Source organism: Thunnus albacares, chromosome 12 (genome assembly GCF_914725855.1).
Source record: "Thunnus albacares chromosome 12, fThuAlb1.1, whole genome shotgun sequence".
NCBI lineage: Eukaryota > Metazoa > Chordata > Actinopteri > Scombriformes > Scombridae > Thunnus > Thunnus albacares.
This window is the reverse complement of record NC_058117.1, coordinates 2,607,056-2,628,233: the sequence shown is the minus strand read 5'-3', so window position 1 is coordinate 2,628,233 and position 21,178 is coordinate 2,607,056. Positions and strand designations below refer to the sequence as shown.

At 39.2% G+C, this 21,178-nt stretch overlaps 1 pseudogene; it reads left to right on the top strand.

Annotated features, from left to right (window-relative positions):
* Positions 1–3,238: 3,238 nt before the first annotated feature.
* On the top strand, positions 3,239–4,970 carry LOC122993340 (annotated as a pseudogene).
* Positions 4,971–21,178: the final 16,208 nt, after the last annotated feature.

Genomic DNA, 21,178 nt, shown 5'->3' with positions numbered 1-21,178 from the left:
TGTGTGAGACTTATAACAATAATGTGGCTTGTCTGTTTCTGGCAGAGCTTGTGCTGCAATTGAGGCATTATGATATCCTGAGGAAGGTGGTCAGAACCAGCTGAGATGAGGTGGAGAGGATTCTGAAGCACAGGGAGTTTCTGCCAAGATTGAGGAGAGATATGCTTTAAGACATCCATTCTCTGCCTCTGAGCACCATCTAGTTTGCCTCGGAGGCAGTGGTACTGCCAAATGGTTAGATTAAAATTATTATTATTATTTTTTTGATCATTTACAAAGCTAGTTATTTTTGTATCTAAATGTGCTCAAAAACTCAAATAAGTAAAAAACATCAAATTAAAATGCATAATTTCATTGACCAGTTATGTTTGAATATCACCACATCAGGTAGAGACAAACGTGTGTCGCCCCTGTTAGCTAGCTAACGTTCCATCGTACGCAGTGACACAAAATGGATCGGTTTTTGAAACGAAAAAGTGATGTGGGAGAGAACCTGCACCCATAAAAGTTCCAAAATGGTGGTGAGGAAATATGATCCTGAATACATTAAATTCGGATCCATAATGAATGGTGAAATCCTGTCCAATCAGGCGCTAAAACCATCGAAGCTCCAGTGACACTTAAACACAAAGCACCCAGGATGTGTTGGGAAGCCAAACTAATATTTCTTGAGGAAAAGGAACGGGCTTCAGGCACAACAGAAAGTCATCACAACATCAACAACTCAGTCAAAAGCCACTTTGAAAGCTAGCTATATGGTTGCTGCTCATGTAGCTCATAGCAAGAAACCCTTTACGGTTACAGAGGAGCTGATTTTGCCTAGCGCTGTGCGTATGTGCTACTCTGCATGTCAGCCTCTCACTTGATGACTTGATCTAATTATTTCCCAAAAGCAAGCCCGAGTGTCTCACTGAGGGTAAGCAGAATATTTATTTTGGTCATTACAGCTGACAGTGGCAAAACACATATTTGCAGCACAGTTTACTGTTTCTCCTTTTTTTTTTGTCATGTTACGTTTTTTTCTTTTTTATTTGGGAAGGTGGTCCTTGGAATTTTTTTAACAATCAGAAATGGGCCTTGGGTTACAAATGGTTGAGAACCCCTGCTTTGAGATATCTGATGAATCATACATATTTCAACAATCCAAGTTAACATACATGTAGTTCTTTTGAATGATCATTGTTTCCCTCACTGCAGAGTACTTATGGCTAATATAAGTGATAATATAAATAAAAGAAATAAAGATCTGAACAGTGTGAAATCCTTGTTAGGTAGCACGTTACCTTGTGAAAAGATGGACCATTCAATGGTGAAAGAATGAGTGTATACTGGTTACTGAGTGGGTGGGGAGTTTTGGTGTTGTCACTTGACACAAAAAATGTCAAAACCTTTTTTCCTTTTTGCATGTAATTATTTTAACAAACTACATTAATTTTGCACAGCAATTTTACTTTGCTTCTTTGACATGCTGTGACAGAATTTTTTGGATGTAATTACTGAGCCAGAGAAGCTGGATAAAATTTCATCTAAAAGGCTGCACTTAGTAGAGGAATGCTTAAGAAACACTGGCAGGGTTGATCTAGCCAAAAAAGTGAATATGTACAAGACATCAGGTAGTGTATTTTACTTTTGCCTTTTAATACTTTATTTATAGAGTTAATGAATCGCAAGCAATAAAATGCTCCTTGACAAAAAGTGAAATGAAAGTAATGTTTGAGGGTGGTGAGCTGTTTGTAACATTTATACATACAATAAAGTCAGCAGGCAATGTGAGGGGAGATGAGGAGGGATGCCATCCCCTTGTTAGCAAAATGACCAAAATGCATCCTCCTTGTTAACCTGCAGAGAGAGTGCAGGTAGTTTAGTTGAATATTTTTGTGTAGTCTGCCTGACTCATTGATCCTTCATCTGACTGAGGTTTGCGCAAGTTAGAATCTATGGCCCAGACCATGGTTCTGAAATATCAGTAGCCTAACTGTGCTGTGTATTGATAAATCTATGATGCTGTCCTTGGTTCTGAAGTAGCAGACAGACTTGTAATTGCGCCTTTTTCTCTCATTCCCACCCTTCTATCAATTTCGTGTTGGATCTGTAATATTCTCTAAACTATATTGTACAAATACTTAATTCTATACTATATTGTAGCCTATATAGTCTATAGAGTAGTGTCACCTTCATGATCAAAGTGACAAGTTGCAACGTAGCAATGGAAGAGAGAGAGAGGATCATAGAGACATACTGCTGCCTGTAGTATTCCTATAATATTCCTGATATATTTCTATGATCATTCAGTAGCGTCTGTGGTGCTGAAAACACACCCCCAAACCAAGCCACCTCTGTAACTAAATATTTTAGGGAAGACATGACTACAGATATAGTTTTAACTATAGATGTAACCTAGGAGTGGAGCAGGTAATGTGATTGAAGAAATTAACCTGCACTGACCACACCACACTCAGCTGCTACAGTTACATAATTCAAGGTGAAGTTCATAACATGAAGACTATGGTGTGTTTTGAAAATTAGCATTATTCAAATGTTCAGTGTCCACATCCAGTAAAAGAATAGGCCTACACAAAATATGTATTTAGCCTAATAGCAGTTCTATTATATCGAAATTATAATCACAATTAACTTTAACTCTCCCACTGAGCTCCCCCCTCTGTTAAAAATGAACAAATCACCTACTGAGTAAAGCGAATGTGAAGTATAACATTTTTACATATTATTTAGACAGGAAAAATGCAGAGAAGGAAACTGATAAAGAAGAATAAAGTAGAATACTTGGCACCGGAAACATATGATCTGATCCCAACCAAACACTGTAACTTCACATGTACAGTGATCCTAAAGCATCCCAAAAGCTAATATGAAAGTCAACTCATTAACCAACTTATACTTCTATTTGCAACAAAAGTGATTGATATGAACAAATAAAAGTAGAACAGTTTACCAAGTACTTGAAATTATACTTTATTACTTGTATTTACTTGTATGTCTCTCCATTTACTCCTTTCCTAGTTGTAACATCTGAACAACGTTCGTGTGAGTGAGACAGTATATAACAGTTCATGCTTATTATTTTTTTTCTCTCATAAATTTAATACTTCTGAAAAACATCTGCTCTTTAGTTTCCATCCCCCACCCCAAATAGCTCCTGTTCTCCACAGCAAACAAGACTGGGACAGTCCCTCCACATTGGCAAGACAGGCATGATATTAGCAAATTATAACAACCAATGTTCTTACCAGAGATGTAAGTCAAAATACCCATTTCAGGACAATGGAAGTCCTGTTGGCAACTATTATTTAATATCTACCCAGTAAATGGTAAATGGACTGTACTTGTATAGCGCCTTTCTAGTCTAGTCTTCCAACCACTCAAAGCACTTTTACACTACGAATCACATTCACCCATTCACACACATTCATATGCTGAATGGGTACAGCGGCTACCATTCAAGTTCCCAACCTGCCCATCAGAGAAAACTAACCATTCATACACTGATGGTACAGCCATCAGGAGCAATTTGCAGTTAAGTATCTTGCCCAAGGACACATCAGCATATGGACTGGAGGAGCCAGGAATCGAACCACCAACCTTCCGTTTAGTGGACAACCTGCTCTACCTCCTGAGCCACAGCCACAATAGAGTTAGAAAGCCCCAGTTCAGTCATTGTATTTCACTTTGATATTCACTTTGATATTCACCTTCATATTATTACTTTCATTTCAGCCACAGAAAACATCCCAGCGCCTGCATACAGAGAGCAGAACTGTCAGGTAAGATTTGTGCCGATAACTTTGTTCTTTGTTGTATTTTTCAACATGTATAATTATTTAAGTGCATTAATGAAATGTCTCTTCTTGCTCTTTTGTGTTGCCAAGTCCATTAGATTGCTACAAATTTAACACTGATCTCAGAGGAGTATGTGTTATCATAGACTGTGTGGGGTAATGATGGACGTAAGAGCCACAGTCAGACTATACCACTAAAAAATTATGTTTGATATGAATTAGAGCTGAAACAACCAGTCCATGAATCAATGAGTTTACCGATATAAAATTAATCTGCAGCTATTTTGACAGTTTATTTATCATTTTAGTCATTTTGTCAAAGAAAAAATGATTAACTTTCCCTGGTTCCAGCTTCTCATTTGTAAGAATTTGAAGCTGTTCTTTGTTTCATATGATAGTAAACTGAACATTGGGGGTTTGGACTGTTGGTTGGGCAAAAAGCAATTTCAAGAAATTGTTAAACAGACAGCCCTAGTCTGATGTGCTTTTTAGTGACTTATCACCAATGTAAAACTTGAATGCATGGTTTCATCTTTCCTTACTCACTCAGAGATGTTGGAACATACATTTAAGACTCTTCACTTCAGTGTGGTCCTCTGCAAATCGTTGAGTGTGGATGACATTCTTTCAACTCTTAGAGGGATTTTTAGACAGAGAGAGAACCATGGAAGCGATGGCTTCATCTGTTGCATAATTATCCGCGGCACAGCCAGTCATCTCCTGGCTACAGACTCATACACTGCAGGTCTACGTCTTAACATGGTCAGACATCTTTTCACTGCAGATGCATGCCCCATGCTGGCTGGCAGACGCAAACTCTTCTTCATCCAGACGTACAGTGTCCCCGAGTTCCAGCTCTGTGCCAGGATGGAACATCGGGATGAGGATCTGGAGACAGATGGGTGTGATGGGCTGTCCAGCTATTATTCAGTCCCTACAGACGCAGACGTATACTGGAGTCACTTTTGGACTGATGAACATCAACTCCAGCCAGGACAAAGACATCATCGCTCCGTTTACCTGAAGGCTCTAACAGAGGCCACGTGATACATTTAATATTGATAAACTTTGAATAGACCAGCACTCAATGAGCCGCTCCGCTCTGTGCAGGGGAAGGGCGGAACTTCAGGGCTCTGCAGACAGACTGCAGTATGTCAGAGAGAGCAGAGACGAGGCGTGTTACAGTCAGAGAACAGTGCTCTGAAAAGAGAAATTAGACAGCTAAAACAGAGCTTTTAATCAAGAATGGACACCCTTACCCCATGTCTAGACAGAAAGTGGAGCGTTAGCAGCACGCTTAGCAGATCGGCACTACACAGGAGGTGTTCAGGTACAAGCACTCAGAGCCCAATACACAATGACTGTAGTTACATGCGTAAAACAAAGGAAATACTTCCCAGAGGCAGTTCAAAACCAGTTTGTCTCATACGCTCTGAGACGGCAGCGATTGTGAAGCACCACTACAGACAAAGCACAATTCTTTGTAGCAAACATACCCACTCAAATCCAAACTGAAGGAACAGAAAATAGGAACGATCTAAGAGCCCAATATGATTGATAGACTTTATTTTAGGATGCACAGTATTTTATTTTTAAATAAAGTCCTTATTTTACTTGAAATGAGCAAAAAACATTTACTATTAGAGTACTTGTATAATAGAATGTTAGGTTCTTTCATCTTGTTGGTGTATATACTCATTCACACCTTGCATCAATTGCATTAACTTCTCTATGCACTGAAGTAGTGGCTGGAGGCCAAGTAATCAGCCTGTTCCAACCAGGCACTGCACTGTGTATACTTCTTCCTACTCCTTTTCAAACATGTAATATTTAATTTGTGTTGTTTATGAGAATTTTTTTAATGAGTTTGTTGTATAGGTTTATTCTTGATTTCATTTTATTGTTACTTATTCTTACAGATAAAACTTCTAATCTTTCTTTTTTTCTTCTTCTCCATATTCTTCATTAAAAATGTTTGCACATCACATCACACACATCATTAATCTTGATTAATTCACTTCGTACATATTTTTAAACTTTTGTTATCTATTATCTAACTTTAAATTTTTCTTCCCATATTTCCACAATTTAACACCTTCTCTTGTGCTTCCACACTTGTAGGTAGTGTGCATTCATGTTTTTAAACTTTGTTGGGGATATTTTTACAATTTTTTCACTCAACTTTTTATTCTTTACCAGGTTTCTTAAATTAAACATCTTCACTAGTGTTTTCTCTCTTCTGTGTTTCTAGTTTACAGTTATAGATTGGGTTTACTTTTTATTTCTTCTCCCCATGTTTCCAAACTTAAATGCATTCTCATGTGCTTTTATACTTATAAATAGTGTTCATTCATGTTTTTAAACTTTTTATTTTTTTACCAGGTTTCCTAAATTAAATGTCTTCACTTGTACTTTTACCCATGTAGACAGTGTTCATTCACATCTTTTAAAATCTTCTCCTCCCATATAACTGCATACTTTTACTTTTACCTTTCACCTTTTGTCTATTTTAGGTTTTTTGTCCCACCATATACTTTGCATTCATTGTCAAGGATTCATTGAGCTACCTTGCATCACATTTTGAATGTTCACTGAAGAACAAAGGTGTAGCCCTGTTCGACATCCCCTACCCCCTTATTGCTTTACATCCTCTCATTGGTCGAGGGAAGGGACGAGACACGGTGACATAGAAGGATCTGGTTTGATGACGTTGAGGTTATTAGAGACAGTAAAGCAGGACTAACAGTGAGGTGGCGCGATCTGACTTGGACCTGTCAAAATTTGATGGAAAGTGTTTTGTATCACTCTCTCACAAACACAAGGAGAATCATCATCACCTGATTTCAAGATTGTGAGAAGGAAGCTCTCCATAGTAACTTGTATCATACAACTTTTATACAAACAGTACACAGATATAATTTTATGCAAAAAAAAAAACCTAAACAGGCATTTATTCTAAACAGGCCTTTTTTTTACTCCCTGCACTCCCAAACCCCTCCAGCACCGAGTATGAATGACCAGCTGTCACAGTCCTGATCTACCAAGCTGGCTCTCTGTTAAGTCCTACAACTGTTCACTCGCAGTCTAACTGAATGTCTATCAGCAGCATGTGGTGGCAATGGAAACAGAGCATTTTGTTCCCTCCTTCTGTACAGATTGTCCAGTCCAGTCTGGCGTTAGTTTGTTAGAAACTCCCCCCTGCCTCTCTTTCACGCCAGAAACCAACAGAGCAGGTGTCAGTGCTGATGTCTTCCTTGCAAGGCAAATATGACTGTTCATTCTGAGGACTCAGTAGAAGAGTGTAGAAATTACAGAGTCCATAGTTTGGAGTTCAGATAATGATGCATCTCTCTCTTCATCCTTCTCTCTCTGTCTTTCTGTCTGTGTTATTACATCAGTCAGATTCTCTAAAGCCACAGCACTCATATCAGAAAATAACAGCAACAACTAGCAAAAGAAAGTGCAGCGTCTTGAAAGCAGTTACGGGTTCACGGTCTCTTCTTATAAGCAGGAAACAGCGAGGCATGATGGAAGTTAATGAGCTGTCGCACTCTGTTCTCTGCAGCGCTCCAGGACAGGACTTAATGGAGAACCGCACTCTTTTCTATCTGTCAGTCTTTAGAATTTTTCTCGCTCTTTCCCTGCGCCTTTCATTTTTTTTACTCCATTCTTAAGACTGCACTCCTCACTGGTTTTCTCTCTCCTCCCCATCTCATTTGTCGCTGCCTCCCCCCACCTCCCCCCCGCTTCCCCTCTCTTTCCTCCTCTGACCTTCTCTCTCCGCCCTCAGCATCAATTTAGCTTGTTTGATGAGAGTTTGCAAAGTGGATCTGGACAGAAAGCAGCTGGGGATCCATGTCAAGGCTCACCTCTCTAAGCACTAACACGGAGTACTGCCAAAGCACCACTTTTCACTTCCCAAGGATAAAGGGGAAATACATTTCTGCAGAGGGAGTGCCAAAACTGGCCAGGTGACTACACCATTAGACTGAAAATCATTGAAGAAAGGTCTGGTGCAGTATGAATGGAATTAGAATTCCTTAAGGTTTTGAACACCACAACACCATTGGAGTTATCAAATAAGGTCACATTACTCAAATCTTCATAGTATCTGGGAGCCGCAGTGAAACCTGAATTTCCAAGTTCTTTTAAAAAAATAAGAAAACGTCATTTAAAATCTGACTGACATTTGTAATAACGCAAATAAATAAAAATCTAACCTTATAAACATAACCTTTCTCCACAGTACGCCATGTTGTTCACTCCATATGATTAGATCAGGGCCCTGTTCTTTGTATGTGGATAACCGGATTCTCCAGATTAAAATGTTGATGTTGATTTGAATCTGGATTTTCTGGTTCTTTGCGTTGGCTTAAAATTCATCTGTGACTGTCATAACATCAAGTCCTTAAACCCAAACAGACAAAACTGCAGACTTATTGACAGTTAGCTGGATCATGACCAACACATTTTAGGGTGAACCCCAAACATGAACTCATTTTCAGATACAAATACTTAATCTAGCTGATTTATAATGAAAGAATGTTGATATAATTATACATTTTAGATGAGAACATGCAGGTTATTGATAAATCATTATGATCTGTTGGTGTAATTATCACATTTTATTTTATCATGAAAAGTTACCTTTACATTCTCCTGAGGTGCCACCCTTTGCTGGCGACTCTGCCACCTGTGCATCTGTTGTGTTGTTTTTATGTGTTTTTAATGATTTTTAACAATTTTTGATTGTGTCGGGTGGATTGGATCTTGATGTCAATTTGTCTGAAATCAAGCTGAAGACCAGAAAGAGAGGCTGCAGAGGAGGGGCCCAAGTCAGGAACAGTTGGTGGGGGTATAAACCTGTGTTACCCTCCATTATTATGGGGAATGTCCGCTCCCTGGTTAATAAGGCAGATGAGTTGACAGCTTACTTGAGGTATGATTGCCTATACCGACAGAGCAGCCTACTATGTTTCATGGAGACCTGGCTGTCTGACAGGGTACCAGAATCCCATGTGAAAATGGAAGGATTTTCACTACACAGGATGGACAGAGACCCAGGGAGGACTGGCAAAAAACAGAGTGGCAGTGTTTGCCTTTACATTAATGATCAGTGGCATCATCCTGGTCATGTAACGATGAAGGAGAGACTGTGTGACCCAAACATTGAGCTGCTTGTGGTAAGTTGCTGACCTTACTACTTGCCCAGGGAGTTCTCTAAAAAAATATAGTTCTCTATATAAAAATCTTCTCTAATAATAAACCTTGGGTGACAAGAGAGGTTAAAGCTTCTGCTAATAGGAAGAAAACTGCATTCTTCAGTGGTGACAAAGACAAGATTAAAATTGTTCAAAGGGAGCTAAAAGCAATTATCAAACAGGGTAAACGTAACTGTAAGGAAAGGGTTGAAGGACAGATGTCCAATCGTAACACAAGGGACCTTTGAAATGGCATGAAATCTATTACTGGCTATGGGACCAGTAATCCCAGTTTCCTTGGCTCTGGGAAAAATTTAAATGAGGCAAACCAGTTCTTTGCAAGGTTTGACAAATTTGATTTTTCTGCTTCCCACAGGAGCATCATCTTATTTCTTGCACAAAGTAGTTCTGAGGACTGGAGCCCAGCTATTGCTATTACTGTTCGACAGAAGTTAAGGTGCCTTAAGGCTAACAAGGCAGCAGCATCACTGAGGATGATAATAACAGGATCAATCAGATGATTAAAGAGGCTGGCTCTGTGATTGGCCTTACCCCAGACTCACTTGAGGTCACTGTAGAAAAGAGAACAAGGGCCAAACTAAAAACAGTTCTGTACTTTGAAGGCCAGACCAAAGCTCATTCAGTGAGTGATGCCTCAGTGTCCTGCTGAATGACTCAGAAGGTCTTTTGTTCCAGCAGCGGTCAGATTTTTTTTAATGAACACTTTTAGATGTGGTTTAGATCCATAGCACCATTCAGCTGTCAACCATGTCTAAATGGCTTTATGAGGTTATTTATTTGTTGTGTACTGTGAATACAATGTCTATATTGTTTGCTTCAGCTAGTAATCATGTCTCAAATGGCTTTTATGGTGTTATTTATTCACTGTGTCCTGCGAATGCATTGTCTATATTGTTTGTTGTCTGCATGAGTTGATTTGGTGGCAAATGAGTTTCCCCTTTGGGGATTAATAAAGCTGTCTAATCTAATCTACATAATAAAATTTATTACACAAATATACAGAATGAAAGTTTGAACACTAAAAGAAATCAATCCAAATGTAGTTAGGGATACTCTGAGCTAAGAGGCTGACTGTTAAAAGACCAATGGAACCAAAATATATAGCATTCAATATTAAAGTTGCTTTCTGAGATGTTTTAATAAGGTTTAATTTTCATAGCAACATCACTCTCAGTCTAACCACATTAACTGGTAATATCTAAAACACTGTGGAGCACAACACAGAACGAAATAACAGCAGTAACAATGCAGAAACACAGAAAATTAGACTAATTTCCAGGAATTGCCCCAGTGCATGCTGGGTTCCCAATACACCTACTTCATTTTACTGCAATAACATGGTCAGCATTCAGCCAATTATATGAATGCTGATGATTTTTCCTTTATTACTTAAGATAACTTCATCCAGGATTAAAAATCAGTCCTCAAACTGCCTTCAAAGAACCAAATTAGCAATATGAGTTCACAGGATTATTTTAGACTGACTGACTGTATGTTAACCTGAATTAGTTAAGCCACATTTGAAGAACAGGATTGAGGATGGCATTTAAAAAAAAAAAAAATCCAATATTGTTGTCTATTCTATATTTCTGTTTTTAGCGGCCTTTAACAAAGGCCATTTCCCACAAGCCTTAGGACATTCCAGTTGAACTGGATAATGTAATAGTAAGTGGTAAACTATTCCAAAGTTTAGGGCTAAGACAGAAAATGCTTGGTCTCTCTTTATTTTAAGTCAGGCTCTGGGAACATCCAGTAGACACTGATTAGACTTCATCATAGAGACTTCAAACTTATATTGAATTCTAACCTCTACTGGTAGCCAATGGAGAAATGCATTGGCTATTAAAAGATCCCCTTCAAATGTGCTTTCAATGTAAGTGATGGAGGCCAAAATCCAGTGTTGGACAGTGTTTCCCTGTTGAGTTGTGGTGGAAGTATAGTAACAAAAAGAGGGACTTTGGCATTAAAAAGACTGTAATGTTGAAAGATATCTACTTGATTTGACTCATTTGGACGCTGAAGCTTCATATTAGCTTCAGATAAACTTTTAAATACATTTTTGCATAGAAGGAGGACTGTGGGTTTTGTTCCCCATCACTTACATTGTAAGTGCATCATGAAGGGATCTTCTAATGGTCAGTATGAACAGGAGGAATGATTACAGCAAGAAAAACATGTTTCACTGTTCATTTGGGCTCCTGACTGTTGTTTTAAGACAGACTTGTAAAATTGTGAAGCTGCACTACTATCAATACGTTATTGATAGCTATGGGTCAAATGACTATGTGAAATGTGTCGCCCATAGTGATGAACCCGCAAGGAATTATCACCAACTCCCCTCAGCTCTCTGGAGTGTTTTAGCATCTTTCAGTTCATTGTTTTGGTTTTACAGCTTGCAGCTTTACTGTTCTCGTTCAGTCTCACAGCTCTCATTATCCTTATTTCCAGCAGCATGCAGCTGTTTTGTTAGCAAAAAAATAAATGCTTTAACAAACTAACTGTACACTAAGCAGTTCAGCACCAAATGGCAGTCAGGCAAAATTAGCGATTTACTGATGACCAGGGGTCCGTTTCACAAAGCAGGTTCAACAAACTCTGAGTCTAATCCTGAACTCTGAGTTGATCTACTCTGAGATAGGAAACTCTGAGTTTCCGGTTCCAGAACAGCTGATTTGAGTCAGTTTATTCAACTCGGAGTAGTTTCACCTGGAGTTAAGCGCGTGCACCACAACTATAAAAAGCCAGCATCAATGGAGCCCCGATTCAACGAGTCACCATGGCAACGGGGAAGAGGAGGGCGGCGTTTTTCACCCCACTAGAACTAGAAATCTTAATGCGATAATACGGCGAGTTTGAACATGTTTTCAAAAAGAAGTGCAACACCGCTGCAGCTGCAAAAGAGAGGGAGACGGCGTGGGAGAACATCGCTGCTCGGGTCAATGCGTAAGTTTAAATGTAGTCCTTTGTAATCACAATAATATTACAAAGGAAAACTGCTTGATTGGTCGCCTATTAATTTATTTCATTTAGGTCCAATCCCGCGAGGGAGAAGCGCACTTGGCAGCAGTTTAGGATGAAATATAAAAACATTGTTCAAACAGGTGAGACCTCGGCATAATCTCATGGGGGAACCTCATTTTGATCATGTTTTACATTGTAAAGTAAATATTAAGTGGCTGTTTGACTGAGCAGCTGTTTTATCCCCAACATAATGCTGGTTTCACACACATAAATGTCTTCTCATCTACATCATGTTCTGGTAAATAATTAATCCTATTTAAACTAACACAGACTTCTACTCAGCCAACAGAAAGAAGGCAGATGTCCGTAAAACGGGTGGTGGCCCAGCACCGCCACCTCTAACGGAGGCAGAGGAGCTGGCCCTAAGCCAGAACATAGGAAGGCCAGTGGCTGGCTCCGACATTGTACAAAAAACTTCCGTTTGCAAAGAAACGCAGCGCAACACACAATATCTGCTGGGATGTGAGAGCATGACTACAATTGGTAATGTTGCAAATGTAAAGACGGATTAGGTTGTGCATGTAGATAATGGACTGTGACGTGAAACGGTACCGCTCAAAAAGATAATTGTCTGGAAATGCAAGAACATCTATGTGCGGTCTGATAACCATCTCTCGACGAATATTTAATTCTCTGCGCAGTAATGCTGCACCTTCATCCACGGGATCGTTATCAAAAGGACATGCCATGTTAGTGAAAAATGTTACTGTGCCTAATGGACTTCTAATATACTGACTCTGATTTTTTTTTTCTTTTTAATGATTTTTTTAAATGACAGACGGCAGAACTAGGCTACGCCAAAACTCGCCTGCTGACTGAATGAATGAGGAAATCAAATGGAGTGTGTGGCTCTGAAAGAGGGCGGAGACTGAGAGAAACTCGAGGTTCATTGAGAAAAACCTGGTCCCGACCAGGTTAGATTCATAGAGTCTGTTACTACGGTAACTGACCGAGAGCTTAAGTTACCCCTCTCTGTGAAACAGGCTAGAGTTATCCCTCTTTCTCTGGTTTGAGTTACCTCCCTTTTTGAAACGGAAAACTCAGAGTTTCCCTCATTTCAGGGTTAACAAACTCTGAGTTTTCACTAAACCTGCTTTGTGAAACGGACCCCAGTAGTAGAGAATATAGCTCCAGTCATCTTTAGGAGTCAGTGGATACTGCATTAGAAATAAAAGGGGAGTGAATATAAGACTTAAGTTCACCAGATGACCAGAAACACAACTCCAAATGAATTCAAATGTTGCTCTGTTTGTTTGGTGTGTGGCAACACACACTGATGGCATATAAAACATGTCAGGAGAGTTGACAACATGTCAGCATTTACTGTCTGGATTGGCATCTTGGCTAGTATGCCTTTATGACTTCTTCTGTATGTATGACAGTTTATGACACGTTTAGCAGCACTACAGCTCCGGTTGATGAATGTCATTATTTACATATTTTTTAGGTATTGGGTTTCAAATCTAAGTGCTGCACAAATTAAAATTGTAACCTGTTGATGGCACTGGATTGAAAATCAGGGGATCACCAAAGCCACTGCATAAACATATACAAACATATACATAACAGTAACAAATCAGATTTAATCTACTATACAGTACTTGACAAAACAAACTTCATATTCAATGTTAATTTACTTACTTGTTCTGGGGCTTTTAACCATATCACGTAGTCTCCATTAGCAGTTAGTAATATAATAGAATGATTTTTAATTGGTTGCACTTAAAAAGAAACCTACAACAAAGCAATAACACCCCTGCAGCTAACATTAATTGTAGGACCCAGTGAAGTCCTGATCCATGTCGAAGGACAGCAAAGAATCACATTGATTTAAAATGATTTTCTTTTGAATAACGTTCAGGGTTATATGTGTTTATTGCTGGGTTTATGAAAACCACAAATTAATATTACATTTAAGTGTTCATAATTACAGTTTATTGAAGAACACTTATTCAGCCCACCAGTCTACTCTGTCAGTAGACTGGTAGGCTCTTTGCCTCAGGATTCATGTTTTTAGGGCCAGTCGAGTCCTGATTGGTTGCAGAGCAGGAAACAAATGAAGCTGAGGTTGAATTAAGCCAAGTTCACAAAGGTTTTTTCAACTCATACAAAATTCAGCTGCCGTAGGTCTTACCGGTATAAGAAAACATCATCACCTCACTTCAATACTTAAATCACTTCATTGGCTTCCCATTCAACAGAAAATTCACTTTAAAAACCTCCTACTGTTTTTTAAGGCACTAAATGGTTCAGTTCTCCAGTATATTTCTGACCTGCTCACTGACTATACCCCCCTCAGACCTCTCAGGTCTTCAGAGAGTGGCTTTCTGGTTGTACCCAGAATAAAATCATGGGCTGGTAAAAGCTTTATTTAGTTACTGTGGACCTGCCCTCTGGAATGCTGTGTCTGAAGAACTGCAATCTATAAAAACTGTATCTACATTTAAAACTAAGCTCAAAACCTTCCTGTTTCCTCAGGCCTATGAACAGTGTTAGTGTGTGTGTGTGTGTGTGTGTGTGTAGGTATTGTGGGTATGTAAAAATATAAGTTGTTTCTTTATTATTATCGATTTTATCATTGTTATACCAGTGCGTTGCATATGCTCGATGTTTTTGTCTCTTTTTAAATGTAAAGCACATTGAGTTTCTTTGTAATGATATGTGCTCTATAAATAAAACTGCCTTGCCTTTTACACCATTTCTGTATCTCTCCTTCTCTGTTGCTCTATCCCTCGTTACTCACACATTCACATTTACACACATTCTTATTCTTTAAACGTGTCAGGCTGGTGCAGTTGGAGACAGAAAATGGCCGGTAATAAAACGGCAGTGGGACTGTCAGTGTTTTTAATGAGCTGTAGTGTCACATAGATCTGGGGGCTTTCGCTGTCCCCTCTGGGAAAGAAGACCTTGTCCTTTAGTTTCACTAGAAACTTTTTAATGAACAAAGAGCTGGAACTTTATTCTCAGGTAAGACTATGGCTTGCTGTACCCTCCCCTCAGGGAAAGTAGAGATCCTTGCAGTAGTAAAAACAGTTTAACCCGTGTTAGAGCACCAATTTCCTTGAATTCTCCAATGGAAATGTGTCAATATATAACATTTATTTCAAAGCAATTGAACTGGATTGAAAGTGCGCTATCTTCAATTCATGACTCCATTTGTGAAGATACTGTACTACTTTCAGAGCAGAACAAATTAACATGTCACTTTCACTTGTGCTCTCTTTAATCGAAAGGAAATGTTGCATGAAGTCAGGCTGCAAGAACTCATTCTATTCCAAATCACCTTCAACAAAATCATGACAAATCAAATCACTCCTACATTACTGATACACTTACATGTAGGATTTTAAGATATATAACCAAACACAGCTCCTAGATTTTCAGGGGCTGAAAATGAATTTTCCCATGCTGAAGGGAGCATTAATGTGTCACACAGTGTCACTGGCAGGCACAGCAAAGGTCCCACGCCTCAACGCCATGAACGCCAGAGGCCTGAGCTATTCTGAGACTGTAGCTGTGTGTTATTTAGCATAGCTATAGCCTGGTGAGACATCTGCAGACACACTTCAATCACTGTGCAGCTACTCTCTAATCCTAATCCTCGCCCCAGTGTGATGCAGACACATTTCCCAAAATATCAGTCATATGCTTTGGGCAGAGACATCTGAAACTGGATCTGGTACAACATCGACCCTTGAGCACCTGGGTCATGCAAAACAAATACTGCATTTCTAATCTTCTGTTGTTGTTGTTGTTGTTGTTTTTTGCAATTTTTGTAGCATTTTCATTGTAGAGACATGGGGCATCCACAAGTCCTGCTGCTTGTCTGTAAATGACTTGGAGCCTGAAGTTATATCACCACAATACCAACTGCTAGTCCTACATTGCATTCAGACAGCATTCAACAAATAAAAACTAAACCATCACGTAAAGACAAACGGACAAATTAAATGCAGTTTTAATTCAAAGACTTATTATAAAACGAGCTGCATGCATGTGTGGAATCACTGTAGCTGCCAATAATATCTCTTGTTCAGAAGCTGATTTAGCTGTTTGACCTGTTGCACGAGACACGTTAATAAGAAGCATCTTATCTTCAGTAACTGTCTCTGTCAGTAGACTGGCAGACATGAAGCAGGGAAGCTGGACAAACTTGTGAAACATGCAGGCAGCACGCCCACATTTATATTGTTCCTGTTGCCATCAGAAATAATGAGTCAGTTTCAGGGTTTATGCCGACAGTCAACCATCTAAATCTTCCTCTAGATGTTCACTAAAGAAATATCACTACATTATCCCACATTTGAGCTTCTCCTCTCAAGCTAAACCCAGACAGTGAAGAGGATTTTAGTGAACAGGTGAGAGAATGATCAGCTGAGAGCACAGCTAGCTGTGCTAATGCTAGCTAAACTAAACTAAACTAAAATGTCTTTAGTTTTTGTTGTTGCTGTTGTTGTTTTGTTGTCAAAAGACTAAAACTAAATAAAACTAAAATTTAGCTTCATTTTACTTGAATATTCATCAGGGATAACACAGATTAAATAGAATCAATATGAAGTCAATGTGTCAGATTTAGCCAAAACACTAATTTTGTATCTGCAGTCCCTGGGCATGTTAACGTTATATATTAAAAGAAATTAAAAAGACATGTGAGCATCAAAGCGATGAATAGAATTTAGCTGGAAGCAGCAGGGAAAGCGTTGCATTGTTCTGACCCCCTTTGACATCACCCTTCTCTGTTTTTATTACAGTTAGGCCACTTCAAGACCTGTTGAACAATTAAAGTTATATCCTGCCATGCTGTTAGTGCTGCTATGTTAGTGCTTGGAGCAACAAAAAAGGTCAATGATTTAACTGACATAAAGTGTGAATCACTCTCTTTTTCTTTTATTCTTTGTTTTTTACTTAAAGAAGACATATTAGGCACATTTCCAGGTCCATATTTTATTCTACCTTCCAATGAGCCCACTGTGTTCTGATTGTGCAGCTTCCAACTTGAAATTTGATGTCTTTTTCTGGAGTGACCCCAACATTAGAAAAATGACCCCCAGGTGACTCAAGTTCAGACAAAATAAAAAAGTATTTCAGACAAAATAAACATTCAAAGGCTATAAAGGTGCTGTAGATGACAATACCCCCAGTTCTGGCTTTGCCTATGAGCGTGCTGCATTGGGTCAGGTCCCCGCGGGTCCCCGCAAAAAAAAATTATTCACGGGTGGCATTTTGTCTTAATTTTATTTCCAGGGTTTAGTTCTGGGTAAAACAACGAACATGGATCGTGGGTGTGTTGGATTATAAATATATTAAAATAAAATTTTTTAAAAAATAATTCAATTTAATGTTTTAATCCTCTGACCTATGCACCACATCAATCCTTTCTGGGTCAGCTGCCAGCTGACTGGCTGATGAGGAGAATACATGACAGCCCACAACTCTTCTTCAAGAGTCCAACATCCAACGTCTGGGAGGCTTTTGGTTGGATCGTAGATGGTGAAAATAACCAAATTTCTGGGTTTGCTGCTTGTAAAAAGTGCAAGTGTTGGCTTATGATAGCTGAAAACTGGGTACCTCATCAAGGAAGAAGCATACGGCGTCAAGCTGCGCTGCCAATGCCACAGGTACAAAACAATTGATCACTTCTTCACGAAAAACAGTGATCTTAAAGCAGCCAAAAGGGAAGACAAAGAGATGGTTACCTAACTAGCAGTAAATTTGCCTGCTGTGACATCAGATTGAAACAGTGTGTGGCAATGGTTTCACTGGATTAGCCCAGAGATTGATCAACATTGATGTTCATGCGCCAGCACATATTTTAGTGAGAAATCTTAATTTTTGAAACAGTTCTCCTCTCATTCTCATTCATTGATGCTGAATTGACAAGAAGACTGTTGAGATATGGCACCTTTTATCTTAGTGTTAGAGTTATGTGTTTTTGCAGACATGTAAGGAATTGTTAAAATGTTATATTCAAACTGCTAATATATATATTTTTTTTACGTTTTGTCACCACTACAGAAACACCAGGTAACTGATATGATAAAGTTGTCTGACGTTGACTGCTGTTAGTTATTGGTTTGATGAATGATTTACAGTCTAATAATGTATGTTAGTATCAATTACTGATGGTGGCTGATCAGGCTAATTATCAGCTAATTGAATTCAGTTTCTAACAGCAGTATACATTAAATGGTTGCCTTTTGTGTGCATGTTTTTAAACTACTTCCTAATTAAACATGATGTGTTTGATGGTTCTATTAATGACTCCTGATAAAAGGAAAGCTCAGCATTCTTGTTGCCCTTTAGCTTCCCATTTTATAAGTCACATTAATATTTATTCACTCAGAAAAAAAGCTAATATTTCTCTGTATAATATGACCTTATCTTTCTTTCAGCTGCTGTGTGTCTGCAATGTATTTACTGGTTTGGGATTTTATTTGTTTAATTTTCAGATACATTTTCAACATACATGAATATAATCATAATTACAGTATAACCATATAACTTCAAACATGAGTTTAACACTACAATTTGTCAAAAAAGTACACATTTTATTGGGGATCCTCTCAATTTCCCTGGGACCCACTCATATGAGCACCTGTGGATCCCAGGGACTAACTACATTGAAAACTTATCAACATCACTGGTAGTTTGATTGGTTTTATTTAGCAGCATACTGTATTAAAATGAAATTGAGGTAGAATTGGAATAAAGTTAGGATTATCCTAACATTACAGTATACTGTTCTATACTGCTGTATTGAAGGCTTATTGGCCTGGCCTATTAGGCTTTTCAGTTATTAGGTATTTTATGGCTTGTCGTTGTCATCTTTGTTTTTATCATAAAAAAGGTATCAGGAAATATATTTGTAGTGTTTATAAAGTTGGATAGACCTAATCTTGCTCAAGCAATGGAGGGATTATCTGACATCGAGGTTTCCACGTCCAGTGATAAGTCCACCACTCAGGATGAAGTGGATACATACATCGAATTCAAGGCATTGAGGGAGGAGAATTTCAACATTCTCAACTGGTGGAAGGAGCATGCAACAATCTTTCTGAATTTGGCACACATTGCTCATTCAATTCTTTCAAATCTAGCATCAAGTGACGTGAGAAAAAATATTCATTTAAATTGTATTTCCTGATTTACCTTCATTTTAAAATATATTATCTTAATTTCACATATGAAATAGCCTACTTTAAACGTACTGCTGCCTAACCAAATTAAAACAGACTCTGACATGATCCCATCCCACACTTTTTGAGCCTAAACGACCAATGTAATGTGATCACTATGAGATGTTTCCACAGCACAAAGTTATTATAGGATATGTGGTTTGGAGTCGGGCTGTGGATCTTGTGTTGACAGGTAGGGTCAGATTGCAGAACTAATTGGCTATATGTGGTGGAGGGGCGAGTACGGTATTGCAAATTGCAGGTGCCGGGGGAGGAAATCAGACCCATGCAGACCTCATGGTGCACGTTTCGGTGCCCAACAGGTTGTAGAACGTCCAGGAGGAACAAGAGAAAAATGATTTTGAAAAGGAAGAGGTATCTGAAGAAGAATATGGGGAAGAATACAACCCAGAGCACAATGCATTGTCTTCAGATGAAGAAGAAATCCCCCAAGCTGAAAGAGACAGGTTATTTTGCTGTTAGATATATATAATAACATGGTCCTTGTCACCATATGACAACCAGAGCAGGATGGCTGCACAAAATGTCATGAGGATGGCCAAAGGGCCCACAAGACATGCAGTTGCCAATACCCTGGACATCGCCTCAACATTCATCACACCAACCATTGAAAAATAATCATCCTGGAGATGACAAATTTGGAGGGTTTCTGTAAATATGGAGACAGCTGGAAAAAGATGAATGAGATTGACCTGCATGCCTACATAAGGCTGCTAATCTTAGCAGGTGTGTATAGGTCCCAAGGCGAGGCTACATCTAGTCTCTGGGATGCAGAGAGTGGAAGGGTGATTTTCTGTACCATTGTGCCACTGAGAGTCTTTCATACTTTCTCAAGAATGCTGCGATTTGATAACCGTGAATCAAGACCTGCAAGACATGTGAGAGACAATGGATGAGTGGATGAGCAACTGGGTTTATGTACTTGAGTATATGTATTGTAATATCATGCAAGTCTACACAGGGAAGCCAGTGGAGGCCCAATGAAGAACCAGAGGATGTGGTTTGTGCTTGATGTGACAGATGGACTGAGAGGACACAGTGTCATGTGTGACAATTTCTTCTCTTCTTATAAACAGCCAGCAGCTCCTGAAGAGGAAGGTCACCATGGTGAGCACAGTTAGAAAGAACAAGCCTGAGCTCCCCCCTGCACTCCTCACAACAAGGGGGAAAGAGGCCTTCTCATCAAAGTCTGCCTTCGCCCCCAGCACCACTCTTCTTTCTTACCACCCAAAGAGGAACAAGAATGCGGTCCTCCTGAGCATACTACATAAAACGGCTGAGATCAGTGATCATCCTGGACTACAACCACAACAAAGGAAACACGGAAAACCTGGACAAGACTGTACAGATTGGAACTTAATGCTGCAGGAGGATGACTGCCTGCTGGCCCCTGGTCTGCCTTTGTGATATGGAACAAGATCAACCCTACTTGGATGCCTGATAAGCAGAACAAGAGGAGGGTGTTCCTGGAGCAGCTGAGAGAGGCACTTATAACCCTACACATTCAAAGAAGGGAGTCCCTCCCCCGCACAGCAGCCTCTGCAGCACTTGTGAAAGCTGTTCAGGGGGCTGAATCTTGTCCTGATTCACCTGAGGCTGCAGCTGTGGCAGGCAAGAAGAGGAGATGCCAGTTCCGCCCCCCAATGAAGGACTGTAAAACAAATACTATGTGCTGCACATGTGAGAAACACATCTGCAAAGTCCATGCACACACACTTGCATACTGTCCTACAGGTGCTAATTAGACTTGATTGATTTACGCTCTTCACATTTTTGTTCTGTATATATTATCTTATTGTATTATTTTTTGTTGTACTTGTTTGTTTTTTACCGTTCATGTCATCTTCTTCAATCCAAGTGTATTTAACTTATTGAAAGTTCTATAATAGTGACACTGTTCTAGATTTAAGACCATCGCCTACTTGACATAAGAATACAA